The sequence below is a fragment of the Haliotis cracherodii genome, unplaced genomic scaffold (assembly GCF_022045235.1).
Source record: "Haliotis cracherodii isolate W230 unplaced genomic scaffold, xgHalCrac1.p SCAF_1, whole genome shotgun sequence".
In the NCBI taxonomy this organism is placed as follows: Eukaryota; Metazoa; Mollusca; class Gastropoda; order Lepetellida; family Haliotidae; genus Haliotis; species Haliotis cracherodii.
In genome coordinates this window covers 13467864-13483863 of record NW_027266264.1, presented here as the reverse complement: position 1 = coordinate 13483863, position 16000 = coordinate 13467864, and the positions used below count along the sequence as shown (strand labels likewise).

At 39.3% G+C, this 16000-nt stretch overlaps 1 pseudogene; it reads right to left on the bottom strand.

The window, feature by feature from the left end:
- LOC139454231 (cubilin-like) overlaps positions 1-14761 on the bottom strand; it is a 36656-nt pseudogene extending 21895 nt beyond the window's left edge.
- Positions 14762-16000: the final 1239 nt, after the last annotated feature.

Genomic DNA, 16000 nt, shown 5'->3' with positions numbered 1-16000 from the left:
GCCCATACAAACGAATACCTGTGAATAAATATTAATTGAAATTACCTAATCTCCCAAACCGTTCACTTATCAGCATTTGCTGATCAATTAAACACAGCAATACCTGACCTTTTGTAACATACCTCAAATATGCTCTTGGGTAGCCTGGCGAAAGCAGTTCCTCAGGACCTGAAGCTGTTAATGCCCCTCCACACGTTGATAGTGTCGCTGCAAACATCATAGTACGGTATGATTAAGTTTTCTCAATCGCAAGATGTAACACGAAGCACCACGTCACTGAGCTGTCACCTAACCTTATGTTATTCAAGCAAATGTCAAAACCAAATAGCACCAAATACACTACCTCTCATGTAAGAGGGAGGCATCAGCAAATAAACCTGATACCATTCGTTTCAGGAATACAGCAATCACTACCTCCTCTATCAGCTAAACATGGGTCAACATGTCAAAAGTTGGTTCTCTCCGACATGCGTGGGCCATGATTTTGTAACATCATTGGTGTTGCACACGTGTTCCACACGAGTGACCAACGGGAGGCACACGGTTTGCGTCACGTATGCGTGTAACACAAGGGGATTAAACTTAGTGAAATCAGTAGTGTAATCTATATGGCTAAACACACGGGCACGACTCTGGTTGTGACAAACCTAGTAACATAATCAGGGAGAATATCGTACCAAAATCAACGGCAATCGGTTTCTCGTACCCCAAAGGTACGCAACAGTCCATCCAGCTCCGCGTATAATATATAACTACAATGGACCAGAATGGGGTGTTTATAATTTGGGAGAAGACGTTAATTTGTTGGGTTTCTTAAATTTAGAAGATGCACAGCAAATAACTTTAAAAACGTAAGGAGTGAAAAAGCTGTACGAAAAGGTGTGTCTGACAATCTGTATTGCTTTAAACGGACCATAGTCACTGTACGCATCTCCACCCCTTATACTAGCAGCTACGTTCTCTTGGTTCACATTTGCACAAGAAATAATCTGACGTTTAAAACAGAATCGTATTATATTTCTAATACAAATATATAAATTAAATTAAAGCTGCAAGCAGCAATGGCGGGCTCCAAGTAACACTGTGCCCAAACGTCCATGTTCGAATCCTCAAAGGGTTTCCTTGAACCAAATCCATCAAATGTAGACACCACTTGCAGGGTATCGTCGCAAGGAAATTGGTGTGTGCCAGGGTGTCCAGGTCAGTTCTCAAACCATTACCGACCTCGAACATGTTCGAATCCATAAAAGGTTGGCTTGTGCCAACTCTCTCAAAAGATAGTCACCCGAAATCGCCGCTACGAAATTGGCGTGTTCCAGGGGTGTCCCAAATATTAATCAAATATTACCACCAAGCAGTGTTACTTTTTGCATACAACCAATAACAATAAATGAGATGCATATGGCACACTAACTTCATGTAAACTTGCAATAGTTTCTGTGGAGAACCTTACAAGATATGATCTTTAAAGCAAAATTTCGTTGAAAAAAATGATCGAAATCAAAATTCAATACGGCCGTAACTAAAAGAGATATCCAAAATCGGCTATTAATGTTTGATGTGTTATGTATGGAGACAATTATCAGAAAGTTTGAAAGCATTTCATGCAGTGGACTCAAAGTTGTTTGTATTTGATGACAGGTACCCAAAAGACACTGTGGAAACCTTGAATCCAAAATGGCTGCCAAACCACGTAACCAATGACCAAAGTCAAAGAACAAAAAATGTCAAGCAGCTCAAGCAGCAGATACATGCAAGGTTTCAAAGTAATCGGATAAGCGGTTGCGGAGCAATAGGGCGAAACACATCTTCCAAATATTATGTTCTTTTAGTTATCTGCCCTTGGCCTTTGGGCCTACAGCCTTGGGTTTATGGCGGGCACTAGTACCCAACGGTCTACATACACACACTAAATTTGAACAAAATCGAGCCAGTGGATATTTTTCTAGCTCTGGTACAAAAATCGGCGGAATAATAATAATATTAAATCAAACGCTACAAGGGGACTCTAGAGCCTTTCGGCTTGGTGACTTTAACAGGCTGTAACTTCTTTGTCAGTTGGGCTCCAGTCAAACGGATTAGCGTTCTGCGTTCGTCCGGGCCCCGGATTCCTGTCGCATTGCTGAGATAAAGTGCTAAACCTGTTTCCCACCTCGTTCATAAATTCGAATCCTCAAAGGGTTTACCTGTACCAACTCCGTCAAATGTAAAAAACCTCTTATGAGACATCACCAATACTAAATTGACATGTGCCTGGGTGTCCCAGGATGTTTTAACCAATTTCCAACTTCGACCATGTTCGAATCCTCAAATGGTTTGTTTGTACCAACGCCATCAAATGTAAGGAACTGCTTGCAAGACATCAGCACGTGTGTCTTAAAGTGTTCTTAACCCATGTTTGACTTCGACCATGTTCGAATCCGCATATGGTTTGCTTGTACCAACGCCGTCAAATGTAATAAACCGCTTGTGGGACATCACCACACGTGTCCTAGGGTGTTCTTACCCCAAATTTGACTTCGACCATGTTCGAATCCGCATATGGTTTGCTTGTACCAACGCCATCAAATGTAATGAACCGCTTGTGAGACATCACAACAAGTGTCCCAGTGTGTTCTTAACCAATGTTTGACTTCGACCATGTTCGAATCCGCATATGGTTTGCTTGTACCAACTCCGTCAAAAGATAGTCACCGTTTGCAGGACATTACCGCTACCAAATTGGCGTGTGCCACAGTTTCTCAGAGTGTACTAAACCAATTTCCGACCTCGACCATATTCTAATCAGCAAATGGTTTGCTTTAAACAACACCGTCAAAAATAAGGTACCCTAGCAATTGGCAATTGAGAAATGAACAATCAAGCCAGCGAGTCTGACCACCCGATGCGATTAGTCGCCTCCTGTGACAAGCATAGTTGCCTCTTGAGACAAGCATCGGTTGAAAAAGGCCAATTCTAATCCTGGTCGTCAAGGGTAGTACACATGATACTGAACAAGACTGTGGAGAACGCTTGCAAAGCCAGTGAATGGGGGTGTATGGTAGATTTATGAGGCGCTTCCTTCAGTATTTGTACTCAAGTCTGATTTTTTAACTTAAATCAAATAATACCACACCAAGCAGTGGTGCTTTCAGTATGCAAACCAGAACAAAATGAACTACATATAGTCTCAAAGCTTCATGCAAACTTTCAATAGTTTCTGTTAAGAACCTTACAAGCTATGATCTTAAGAGTAAACTTTCGGTGAAAAAAATGATCAAAATCAAAATCCAATATTGCCGCAACTAAAAAAGATATCGGAAAATGGCTATGCTAATTTGTTGTGTTCTGTATGGAGACAATTCTCAAAAAGTTTGAAAGCATTTCGTGCAGTGGATTCAGAGGAGATAGTATTTGAAGACAGGTACCCCAAAAACCCTGTGAAAACCTTGAATCCAATATAGCTGCCAAACCACGTGATCAATGACCAAAGTCAAAGAACAAAAAATATGAAAGAACTGAAGCAGCAGATACATGCAAGGTTTCAAAGTAATCGGATAAGCGGTTGCGGAGCAATAGGGCGAAATACACCTTCAAAAAATTCTTGTTTTTCAGTTATCTGCCCTTGGCCTTTAGGCCTACGGCCTTGGGCTTTTGGCGGGCACTAGTACCCAACGGTCTTCAAACACACACAAAATTTGAACAAAATCGAGCTGGTGGTTATTTTGCTAGGGCAAGTACAAAAATCGGCGGAATAATAAATAATAATAATAATAATAATAATAAATAATAATAATAAATCGAACGATTACAATAGGGCTCTACAGCCTTTCGGCTTGGAGCCCTAATAACGCGAAACCAGTCCTGCATTTGACACATTGCTGCACTCGTTTTTCCTTTACAATATCGCAAGAGTACACCATTGTCCGAATATGCAGGCAACGATGATTGGAATCTTAATTACTTTATAAATTGTTTTAGTAAATACATTTGAACCTTGCAAAAGCATTCTACAAACATATCTGATTGAGATTTCATAGAGCACTTGCGCTGTCCATCGTGTCTTGTTTTCACATACATAACAGATTAAATGCAGTGGATGTATACAGTCTGTGATAACTTGAACACGTTCTACTTATTCTTTCCTTGTTCTTCTCACTAACAGAACGGAGTAGACCTTATAATAATGTGGTGTAACCCATGAAAAACGACTTACCTCGTTTCTGCTTGTATTTCAGACGAAATCCTGTTGCCTGATTGGTGCCATCAGTCGTGAAGACAACAGTCATGTTTGGTCCTGTACTATTATATGTAGGTTTGTTCGTTCCACAGAATATCCCCAGTTCTGTCATATCAGCTGAAGATGGTAATACAATAAAAACTTGTTAAATACATTAGACACATTTGACAGTTGCACTTTTTTCATTCATGAAATCCGGTGGAACGTGTTTACACGTATATGTGTGTCACAATTTTCGACATGACCAAAATGTTTCAACCAAATGACCCCACTGTTCATCAGCTGAACTGTTCATGGGAAGACAATGCCATATGTACATGTGCCAATCTTTCAACATAGTTCAACACATTTCACATTTCTTCTTTTTAGCATTCACAAAATCCGGTATATAATGAATATGTGTATGTGTGTGAAGAATGAAACTGCGAGATCCCTCGTTTCTCTCGTCTTTATGCATCCTGCATTTGTTTTGTCGAGGGTTAGCCAAAGATTACGAAATCCTGAGAACGCGGCAAGTACCCAGCCAACCATTGAGTGACATCGTTGAATAGAAAATCGATACTGATCTTATGTTCTTATGTTCATATCACCACCTACGGAACTGACATTTTCTTGAATATTGTTTTAAATTTAAATTTATAAAATCTAATTATCCATTAACGTCATTAACATAGAACCTTACAGTCCGTCACAGACACTCTGTCACTGCTGCAAGATTGGGAAGTGTCGGCAATGTCGGAGATGACAGCAACCAGTTCGACCGTAGCATCGTTATCCGTCGCCACGATGGTCCAGCGGCAGTTCATGTTGCTGGAGGAGCAAAGCTTCATTTACACAATATCTCTATGGCATCGAGCTTTTTATTAATCAATGATGCATACCTCGACATTTCTGCAAATCGCACAGTTTGTAATCAGCTTCACAATGTGGCTCAGTATTTACTGCATTGCTAAAAATATAAAAATGGTGGCGTCTCATACAGTTCTCAATATTGATTTCCCATTGGCTGGACAATTATGTTCCAGGACTATCGTTCGCCATGAAGTTCAAAATGTAATTCTTGCTTATATTATAGCTTGAGGCAGTTTCTCGACTTTATAATATTTATAGGAATTTAGAAAACCTTTATCGTGGGCAAGGTATAAAAGGGCCTAGTTGCGGGAACGCTTATAAAACGTTTAAAGATCAATCATTTACTCACATTAGGGAAGATAAGTTACCACCACATGCATCCACCGATCTATAAAATCCTTCATTCATGTAGCATATGACCTTTATACATTTTTATATAAATATAAACATTTGAATCCTACTCATTGAATCGAGGTGTATCGCCACATGTTATTCTTCATCCATCGCGTAAATCATCCACTGATCTATCTGTAGATAATCCGTCCAGAAGAACTCGTATTCATTCTCATGGACATTCATATGCCATTTACGGAAAAGAGTATTTTCACATATCTCTAAATTAATCTTTCGTCTATATTCCCGTAAGTATTCACCTGGGAACCCCAGGGCCGAATGCATTTTGTCCATCGGTACCTCAGGTTTGTTACTTAAACAGGTATCATACAGTTGCAATGTGGGACTTGGTTTAAGGATTGGTCGGTGCTCATGCTGATGAAATTAGTCCCCCAATTACAAATGTTATAAACTCGCCTTGTATATTCTAGGTTCCGTGGTAACTGACATACATGTACTGAGAACTGTATCTATCTGGTTGACGGTGTATATAGCTGCGTGTTAAAATTACGTATGATTTCTTTTCCTATACCAACACTGGGATATTCCTGATTGATCTTTTCCATGTTGCACTTCTGGAATTATCTCCCCTAGACCATAGCATCTGCACCATTGTAAAACCTATACTATGATTTAGTTGTAACCACATGTAAGAGTATCTTATTTATCAATTTTATTTTTCTTGAAGCACATCGTTTTTTTTGTTAGATGTATTATGTTCTTTTGTTTTCGTTTGGCTGAAGATGGGCTGGAATGCTAATGTGACTGCGGTGTTAAACAATATTCATACGTTCCTTCACTTATAAGTTGAACCACGAAATGTAAGTTTTATTATTATTATTCCCAACGCTTGTATGAAGGTGTTATAAAGAAGGTAACATGACAAGAAACGATCATGGCAAATAATGTTCCTGTACAATACTTACCTGAAGTACTGATTCGGGTACCCTGAGGACATGATAAACGAGTCCATATCTGTGGCCTCCACGTGTATTGAACATTCTTCCTCTGAAGCATATAAAATAAACGTGATGTATTATAGATTTCCATCGCTATGTACAATGTTAACACCTTCTGTAACATCTCTTTCCAAACATTTCCTCCTATTGTAATAAGGGAAAAGACCCTATTCAAAAGCTCGGAAAGGTGATATTTCTAAATTTTACTTTTGGAAGTTTGCACACATTTTCACAGATGGAATGATGGAAAGGTCAGTTTGTCCATGTTCTTTCCAATTTTGGAAATGTTTCTTTTTCTTCAGGTGTACCATGCCAAAGACTTACCAGGTAACATGTACTTTATGTAATGTAATTTATAGAAAAGGAAAACAAGTAAATAAACAAGAAAAAGCATCGCTGACTTTGTGTGCCCGCGATTAGGTGCCTCGGTCTGGCAGTATGGGTTCGAATCCAGGACGGAAGTAAGATAATTGTTACTTTTCTCAGAAGGTTTCACGCCACCAATAACATTTGTTACATTAGACCACTTTCTAAATGACATAGTGTGTTCAAAGAAAATGCATAATGAATAACATTTGTAAGTGTTTAAAACTAATGTTTCATAAGAATTAATGATTTTATAGCATGGCAATGATAAGACATTTTTACGGCACATTTTTTAATATAAAAAAACCTCATAAGTGTCGTTTAAAAAACATGATTACTATGATTTACTTTAATGAATTAATAATGTCTCACACGGAACGCTCCGATATCCAACTGAAAATCCTTTATTGACCCTTGACCCATCTGAGGTAAATGTGACCTTCATGTTGTTTCCTCCTTGGTAGGTTGAGTTCGGCATACCACAGATTGTGGCAACTGGGTCATCTCCACCTGAAACTGAGTCAACATAGACTTATGCATATGTCGGATAGTGTGCTTTGTGTCTCAGTTGTTACACAGCCAATATATCTATAGCTGCAATTGTCGGCACATTGTAGTCAAACATATGTATCGGGTTTGCTTTGATTGTATACTATAAGTGTTCCAGATTACATAAGTGATATATTCTGAGCGACTTTAATGATATATACAATGAGCGACTTTAATGACTTTTCCTTTGTTGCCACTTGGAACTTTGACAATATTTCAGTTATTCAATGGCGTGGGAAATGTACGATGGGGAAAACGACGAACCACATAGAAGAAATATCTGCTATCCATTGTACGTCAAGTGGTGATGATACAGGTGTTCACGACTAGGTAAGGTTATCCTGTCTCACCGGCGGCACCCGTGACAAAGGCAAGTGAAAACCTCGATGGTGCCGACAAACCAAGGATCACAATCAGGGCGAATCAGTCAGTAACCAGCGGGTCATGACACGATTAGACACACGTATCTCCACACTGAATTAGGCGGGTTAGACTACATATATTACTGTGCTCGGAAAAAGTTTAGTTCCGGAAATATTGTAATGCATTACTTATATTTGCCACGCTGATGTTGTCGTCACGACAAGTTTGAGATGATTGAACATCAACGTCTGTAAACTCCAATTGCAGACTATCTGATGCATCGGCCGCTTGAATTGAATATTCACAGGATAAACCGCTGGAAAATAAATAATATGATATTCTGAAAAACAAAAGTTCTAATCTAAATGGATGTATACCAATTCAACGTTAGATTAGAATAAATGATCACATCAATGTATGTATGCACTACATTAAATCACTCATTGAATATACGTAACTATACAACTGTGTTCACGTTGTACACATTCTCATTCTATGTACGTTGAGTTATTGTACATTTTGTGCCATTGGTATCAGTTCACAGCGTCATAAGAGTTAGTTCATTGATAAATTGGTTATCTATCAAGCACAAACATCTCTTTGTACAGACATGAGTGTTGACTTGACCTGTTGTTGCCCAGCAACGTGTCATACAAACGAGGTTATATTGATCAGAACGGGGAAGTTATTGGAGACATATAATTATCAAAATATATACCAGAACAGAACTTTAACAAGTGTATCATTGAAGGCACCAAGCTAATGAATGGACGAATGCAACTGCAATAAAAGCAAGTATGAATCATGCTTGGTCCTCGGACAGTACAACCTACTTGAAGTATGCAATGGGGTAGCCAGGTGAGTTGAAGGTCTTCACATCCCGAGTAGCAGTAAACGTGAACGTGCAAGGCGTAGCTTCTGAGGAAAATAATAATTCACCTTCACGACGCATTTATCGACTTGTACTTTCCTTGTATTAACTCTACTGATGACGAGATTATAATTCAATATATACGCATAAGTACATATGGTATATTAGATATATAACAATTAAACTGTTACAGTTACTGTGGCATTACCAACTTTATTCATACATGGACTGCACAACTGACCATTTTAATGACCATTCACTTTACTTCGCGAAGAACAATCACATTGCGTTCAAATCTTTGGAAAGCCTATTTGGGTTTTCAACACTAATAAACACCAGAGCTCTTTAAGCTTGAACCATAAATAGGGCTCTTTTGGAGTTATATGCTTCGAATCAATTACAATTGGATCAATGAACACATGGGTAGTTGGGGATCTATGTTCTCACTTAAATCCACATGGGTTTTTGTGATCATGAAAACATCTTCATATTTCCAAACAGGTAAAAGGAAGTACTGGCGTAATAATTTCATTGAATAATCCCCAAGGATCGCCAATGGAACGGTAGGTACCTTTTAATAAAATATGCACTCAACCATACATTTCGTGATTCCTAAGTCACGAACAATAACATATTTTGTTCAAGGATTCAAATTTGGATCGCTATAGTCGATACTGTGTAATATGTCCAGAGTTAACTGTCTGCACCCATGGATGAACGTTTGCTATAGAACCTGACATGGTATTCTGAACAATTGAGTAGCGTATATTTAATGGCTGATAATGACTATGGAGTTACATACTGTCTCCCTGGTAGTATCGGAACTGGAAGCCTCTCGTCTCAAGAATACTGTTGGAACGAAATTCAAGGTACATGTTCCGTCCAGATGAGGTCACAAACACACGAGTGTCTCCACATAACGTGTGTAGCTTAGTGGCAGAGTTGGAGTCACCTGTAGTTAAAATATATAATATGTACCGGTATATATAAATATCAATAATGTTACTTTCAACGCATAACACATGGAAGCATAGGGGGAATACATAAATACAATGATGCCACTCTATTCTTGTTGCAGATTGTTCTTGACAAGGAATTCACTGGCCATTTTGAGCGTGCAGTTTGTGCAAGTAAAACTGACGCAACTGTAGGTTATTATACAGAATTATAAAGAAATTAAATATCAGATATATCACTCGAATCTGATGATTCAGGAAGTAGAATCTGCAATGGTTATTGGTTTCAAACTTCCGGAAAAAACAGAGGCGAGTGATTTATGCAATGGGAATATAAGAACTGTAAAGAATGTATATGCGCTACAGTTGGAGCTTGTAGCGTAAAGGCATTTGAACATGTTATAGGGATATAGCATTTATACTACTGATTGCCTAGTTATACAATAACACTTCTTAAACACTCACTGTATATAATCCGTTGTTGTCTTCTATGATTTTGACTTACCCATCCACACATAAAATAATTAAAATATCTTTGTTTACAGCCGACGTAATATGAAGGTTTAATTGTTGATAAACAATCGCTGAGTCATTCACTGTACTTGGGTAATGGTACAAAGACACAACAGTTAATTTATGTATAATGTACAATTTTATCAGTCAGTTTGTCAATTTAGCGAAACGTACCGGCGTCAGTTTCTGGCACATACTAATTGTGTCATTTACGCTCGTGTTTAGATATATACGAGACATCTAATATTTAAGACATATGTGTGTAGTAATCTCCAGCTGTCTGACGGCGGTATGTAGATAGTCGGGTCATGACCAGACAAGCTAGTGGTCGATATTGTGAGCCACAAACCACGCCATCTTGGTACGAGGACACCGAGCCTAACCACCCGATCCATTTTGGTCGCCTCTTACGACCAGCGTACTACATGTAGGATAACGGGATCCCCAAGGGGTATACTGATCTTACCGTCATATATGCTGACTGAATCATCAGCACAACCAGTTGAGGGTTGTATCATCATGTCCACTGTTTCTAGAATTACATTCTTGGAAGCGTCAGATGCCTGGAGACTCCACGAGCATGTTTGTGAACTGAAATATTAACAACTAGTATTAGTTAGTACTCATAAACAAGTGGGATAGACAAATAAATGGAATATAGTGTGACGTCTTCTGTGTGCAACCCATTTGAATTGCCATAAAGTCAATACTTATTGAATATTTGCTTATAGATAGTGTGGTTGAAATAATTTTATTTGTATAGTATGCAACTAATACATTACTATATATATTAAATTTCCTACATGCTTAGTTAGTACTCTACGATGCAAAAGATTGTTTTTATGTTTGTAGTGTGAAGTTCGCATTATTCGCAACCAATCCGAATTTGAATTACATATGCATGTACGGCGAAATTCATCAACGGATATTTAGTTTGGGGTACTATTTAAATGTATGTGTGTTATGAAATTACCATGCCGCCAACGAGAGGCGGGCAGCGATACAGAGAATCACTTTTATGAACAAACATGTATTGAATATTATTTATTGAAGTTATATATTGCGTAAAAGTCAAAAGAGGAAATTGCATCGGACATAATGTTGGTCATCGATACGTCAAATTTGGAAATGTGCTCCACCTTGCTTCCATAACAGCCATAGCTTTACTGAGGCCTTTACTGTTGTAATTTTGATCAAACAGTAGCAAGAGTCGCTTGACGCCCTTCTTAGAAGAAGCGTGCTCGATTGCACCTCAAAAATTGTGAAATGTGAAATGACACCAAAGGCTGTTGGGATATTGCGACACGAAGGGAAAGTTGAAAACTGGACAGTAAAAGACACCCTTCTAGCCATACTATCTCCTTAAAGATACTACAGTATATAATCATACTCTGATTAAGTAACTAACCAAGTTAGTCTGAGGACACAGATATTAACCCCTTTTGTATTTCAAAGAACTAGTAATTTATTACAGAGTGTTTTGGTTAAATAACTGTGTTATTCATATTATGCAATTGCTCAAGTGAAAGCGCTGTCTCGTTATGGCGATGTCACGCTTTAGTTAAGTCGGTCATTATTTGCTTGGTTTTGTAAAGGCGTAAACGCGAAATGTTCCTTCCAGTATTCCATAGCTATTCATTGTGCAAACTGATTCATTAAAAAATATACTTACGGTTCATATTTGATAGGATACCCTTCTGAGGTAAGGAGCTTCTTTTCAGTCGTTGCAGTCAGCCCACCACACTGTGTAGCTGTTATGTAAATACAAACTAAGATAAAAATGCTGATGTAAATAAAATTACCTTTATCGTAGGATTACCTATCATTTACATTTTAAATAACGATAACAATCAACCAAAAGTTGATAATTAGATATGCAGCAATTTTACTTGTGAACATAGCAACCATATGTATGTTTTTACTTTTTGATTGACAATGATGCTACAGTGTGTTCAAATCAGCTTTTGTTCCATAAGAAATCAGACTTTCCCGCTTTAGCAAAACATATATATATGCACATTCTCCAAAACGTGACAGTATTTGTCAATACCCGTGTCAATTAAAAAAAACCACAGCGAGAAAAAGAAATATCTTTGTCTTCCACTTCAGAGAGAACATTGTATGTTTCGAGAAGTGACCAAATAGATTATCTTGTCTCTAACAGTAATCACAGATCCCCTCTCCAACCGAATAATATATTGCCCCTTTACAATTATTGCTCTAAACATAATGCTGCTACATAATGTAGAATAATCTTGTTCATGTGTCATCGGATCCACCGTATACTCGGCGTCGCCTGCATAAAGGTGTTTTGAATTCGAGTGGCCTATTTTGGGCCAATAATTTTCCATTTACGGCCAATGAAATCTGTTTCGGCGGATAGTCAGCCTACTGGGAATCAAAGCATGTATGTATGTATGTATGTATGTAGGTAGGTAGGTAGGTAGGTAGGTAGGTAGGTAGGTATGTGTGTGTGTGTGTGTGTGTGTGTGTGTGTGTGTGTGTGTGTGTGTGTGTGTGTGTGTGTGTGTGTGTGTGTGTGTATGTATGTATGTATGTATGTATGTATGCAACTGCTACAGAAAAGAATGCATTCCATGCAAGCCCCATGCATTTCACGACCCAAGAATGGGTATAAAAACATGTGCGTTAAAGGGATTCCATATGCATTGTTTAGCATCGTGCTGACAACTACCACTCAGAAAAACAACAAAATTACGCAATTATTACGAAATACCACGCCTGTCCGAAAATGAGCGTCTGCGAGCCATTGGTATGCTTGGAGCAGGATCGAGTCAACGTGATGTTGCAAGACAACTTAACGTCCACAGAAACACCATTTGGTGTTTATGGCAAGGTTGGCAAGAGACGAATGCAGACAGAGACCATCTTCGGAGTGGCAGGCTACGCGAAACCAATAATCGACAAGACAACTGGATTCGAACAACACACCTACGAAATCGATTCCAGTCAGGAACAGTGACTGCAAGAAGCATCCCTGGCCTTCGACGAATATCTTCACAAATCGTACGTCGTCGCCTCAGATGTGCAGGGATTGCCGCCAGAAGACCCGCCAGACGTCCCATTTTGACAGGAAACCACCGTCAAGCACGTCTACAGTGGTGCAGATAACGTCTACGCTGGACGGCCATGCAGTAGGGACAAGTTCTATTCACTGACGAGTCTCGTTTTCACCTCAGCCACAGCGGTGGACTGATTCGAGTGTACAGACGTCGAGGTGTACGCTACGTCAATCATTGTGTCATGGAAGAAGATCGGTTCGGGGGCGGCAGCGTTATGGTATTGGGTGTGATTACAGCAAGACAGAAGACCCGTTTGATAGTGGCAGAGGGAAATCTCAATGGACAGCGCTACCGCGACGAGATCATCGGCCCTGTTGTTCTACCGTTTTTGCGTCGTCATGGCCCAGGCACAACCTTTCAGCATGACTACGCCCGGACTCATATTGCTCAACTTGTTCAGGATTCTCTTCCACAAAACAACGTGAATGTCATCCCCTGACCGGCTCGCTCCCCTGATCTCTCACCAATCGAGCACATGTGGGATGAGATGGATCGGCGCCTTCGACGTCAACCACGTGTTCCACAGACACTCCAGGAACTTCGAAACATGCTTCAGCAGATATGGACAGATATCCCACAGGACTTTGTGCGATGCCTGGTCCATTCCATGAGACGAAGATGTGTTGCTTGCATCGCGACCAGAGGTGCTATTGATTTGTGAATTGACATTTTGGCATGTTCATGTTTTTTATGACATCACGCATTTTCTGAAGTCAGTATGGCAAATTAAACCATTTGAACAGTTACAGGAGTCTTGTATCTGCAAACCGAAATTGTTTCAGACTTGGTAAAAAACAGAACTTTGCATTAAATCTTATTCAATGTCACAGGAACTATTGTTGTTCAGTATATGTATAAGAGATTTAGCATTTGATCTTTATATATAATTTATGGAAATATTATGTTTGCCTATAACTAAAATGTTCTCATACTGGATGTCCTGGAAAAATGTATTGTGAAAACAAGTTGTTTGGCTTCCCAAAACCTAGATGTTTTGAAGCAGTTAAATAAGACTCCAACAAGAATGTCTCCTCCCGTTCCCCATCACTGAATATTAAATGCCCCTTAACAAATGTATACACTAATATATACACTACTTCAAATATAACGATATATGTATAATATACTACTCATACTTTTGGGGGAAAATATCAACATGTATGCCCAAGTTAACAGCTCAGACACATCATACATGCATAACACTTTGTGTATTATCTATTCCTTGTGAGCAGTGGAGTAGAAGAAAGATAAATTGCATCAACTACAGTAAGCACAATATCCACCACGGTATACTATGATACACTTTGAGTGGCTCTCTTGTCAGATTCTTTCATAAAAAAAGATGTCATAGTTGTACGCATCACGTCATCCACTGATCATCACTCCTACGCCTGACCTTCATCTACATGTACATGTGCCACAGACTCACTATTCGTTTGTGGAAGACTGTACATTCAGTAAACCCTGTACCTAACCCGACTTAGTGAACAAAACAGGCGGTCACATTCCGGTACATATTACACCGGTTGTCCTGCAATGCAGACAGTGATAATAAAGATGAGGTTACCTGACGTTAGTGAAGGGTTGAGGAAACCCAGCACACAGGTGAACATGAACCGCCAGTAATCTCGGCCCATGGTGACAGGAGTCGGTCCCGCAGTAGTCTGTATTTCGTGGGCAGCGCGTGTGCTTTTAGCCAGGGCCTTCTGGCGAAATTCGTTTTGTAAATGAGTGATAGTCGTGTAACATTAGGCCCGACGAGGACCCTTTCATAAACACCTGAATAGGGAGGGCTCAATGTTCTGCCTTGCACCAGTCCTTCAGTGTAACATTGCGCGACCCTGCTTGTACACTCAGGTGTGGAGTTTGGTGGGGCCTAATTTGCATTATCATAGATTTGTATAGGATTCAATGAATGTAGTGTGTAAAATACGGATAAATATCGGTGTGACTATTTCTTAATAGCATACGTCTTTAACACAGCACTTGGTAACATCTTAAACTGGGAATTGTCTCCAGCAAACCAGGGAGTCTATATATTGACTCTGTGAGAGAACATATTAGTCCGCCATCTTGGAATCAATATGTGGTTGCATTGGCGTTCTTGTACGATAGACCCGTGAAGATCCGAGTTAGAATATGTCTTCAGGAGCCCATGCTTTTCGTAAAAGGCGACTAACGGAATCAGGTGGTCAGGCACGCTGACTTGGTTGATGCATGTCATTCTAACCCAATGGCGTATATCGATGCTCATGATGTCAATAACGGGATTGTTTGGTAAAGACTCGATTAGTTACAGACCGCCGACATATAGCTGCTCATTGCGGCCTTTAACAACGAACAAACAAACAAAATCATTGCCCGATATGTGTATGGGAGCTCGGTTTTGACTGATGACTTTGTCTTTCTTACAGACCACAGATCATACATACAATATTCAAACATTCACCCCTATTTCATATTCGCACCCTTCCCAGCTTTAGCAGCCTATACACATTCCCTTTTCAGCTCTAAGCTTTGAATTAAGAAACATAAGAAACTTAACACATATAATTATTATTATTTTTATTATTATTATTATTCAAGCTTGTATATAATAACTATATTCGGGGAATATATGTGAGTCTTTACCGATGACCCAGTGTACCCGGGTGTCGTCCAGCACCTCCAACAGGTAATGTACCAATGCTTGGTTTGGCATGGGGCTCGTCTCAAACTGTACATAGGGGGCGTTAGAATCCTAATAGGTGCACACTGATTTGGATCACGACGACAAAAAAACATTTAGGAGGAAACATACTTGTTTCTTTAAACCAGATGATGTTGAGGTGGTTTCTGTATCTCGACGTAACGAATGTTGTAAGTTAATACAGCGA